The sequence below is a fragment of the Apium graveolens genome, chromosome 3 (assembly GCF_009905375.1).
Source record: "Apium graveolens cultivar Ventura chromosome 3, ASM990537v1, whole genome shotgun sequence".
Classification (NCBI taxonomy): Eukaryota; Viridiplantae; Streptophyta; class Magnoliopsida; order Apiales; family Apiaceae; genus Apium; species Apium graveolens.
The window spans coordinates 224,079,629-224,081,704 of NC_133649.1; positions in this window are offsets into that span (position 1 = coordinate 224,079,629).

The window sequence follows — 2,076 nt, forward strand, 5'->3', positions numbered from 1 at the left end:
TAAACTGGGATGCAATCAGGAGAGCAACAACGATATGCAATTAATCAAGATAATGAACCTTTATTAGTTATAAACCAAAATGCATGACATTCTGCTTAAAAATACTCCATCAATTCATCTAAACCGCTCAAATTCTTATTGAAATTTACAAGACTGACTACTGAGTACTAACTACAGAATAGAACGTGTGTCTCTTGGTTCAACCACTGCTTATAGTTGAGTTCTAGACGAAAAATAGAATCACTATATGGCAAGTGAGGACCATCTCCATCCATTGTTTTTCATTTTTCAAACTCCATAGTTCACAAGGTTTGCGATCAAAATTTCAGAGGTAATGGCCACTTGGAAACAAATATTCAGTGCTCATCTTATATTTGGTGGAGCCATTTCAGATAAATATACATGAACTAATGCTTTGGACAGATTAAAGATATAAAACATAAAAAAAATCATAAATTTCATTAGGTAACTAGCTTGATCATTATAATATGTTACATCTTGGTCATGCAACATACATAAGCTAAACAAAAAACTGAACTCTTCCATATTTTTTTTGGATCTCTCCCTTGTGTTTTAATTAACCTAGAGGGTCGAGATTAAACTAAGCAAGTAATTTAATACTGAAAATTATATGCTTAAGTGAAACTAATTATAGAAATTTTTGTAAATTTGGCTTCCACAATGCTACAGGTAACACTTAATTGCATTTTTTTGTATATACATATAAGTACAAAAAACACCATTAATTTTTTTAAGTGAATCCGATTGTAGCAAGACATGATTAATATTTTTTTGGGTTCTCTTTACTACATAAATATTTTAACTTAATTGCATTTTTAGTATATACGTATAAGCACAAAATACATCATTCAACTTTGTTTTCTTTGCCAGACACTTTATTCAAATTTCAATAACAAGCAATGGAGTGGCAATGTTATCAAATTTGTAATTTTTAAGAAATTATGTGCTGCGTGTAATAAAGAAATAATTTAAGAAATAGGGCACAAAGTGTATTACCTTTATGGATACTTCAGATCAAATGCAAAATCAAGTTTATTCCATTGAGTATTCTACAATTTTATTGTCTTGCTCCTTGATCAATTTCAACATTCGAAAGATTCCGGGGATAGTACAAGACTTTTCTTTAGGCATACAGGACTGCTAGTTTACTATAAATCAGAATTTAAGATATCATCATACCATTTTGACTTGTAAGATTGAAAGAAGATCTTTGTTTTTTAAATAATGACGACCTTTAAGAAAGTGAGGTTTATGCGTTGTTTTTTTTGTGTATACTTTTCTTGTCTAGATTAACTAGCACTTTTGTACACACCAACAAAGATAAAAAGAGAGGAAAGAAAAACATACCGTTAACATTTATATATTCAACAATGTAAAGAAGGTTATCTTCCTTGATATCTCATGTTTCCTGAGTTTCTATGATATGATCTATGACACACTTCAAGCTATTGTTATCCACACCCTTTACACTTTCAAGCTTCATGTAAGAATTTCACAAAGAGACATCTGCACATTAAACTTCTGATCTCATGTTGGCATAAAAGAAAGGCGATCGCAGAAGTCAGTCAAACTTGCTAACTTGATTCTTAAACTCTCTCTGTATAATATTCTTAATAAACTTTTAAACCAATTTGACATTTAGAAAATATATAAAGAAATAGAAGCAATCAGTTTGATAGTTAATTATATTACCATCTGCAAGCATCCGATGAAAACTCCCTTTCTTACCAGTTGAAAATTCCTGAAGACATGGATATGTATAAATTTGTAAGCAAAGCTTCAAGTCGATATACTTCTGACTAGATTATATACCAATGTCAATACATTCAGTTTGACATCAATATATACATATATTTATATTTATAGTTATATTTATATATATATAAGAACATATGTGGTTAGTACTCTCATCAGTTCCTCCATCTGATGATCCATCCGCTTCCGCTTTCGACACTATATTTGGTTCATAATAAAAAAGGATTAAATGATCAGCAAATGTACAATTATAAAAGGTCCCCATGCTCCGTCACTGAGTAATATAACAAGAAATAATGA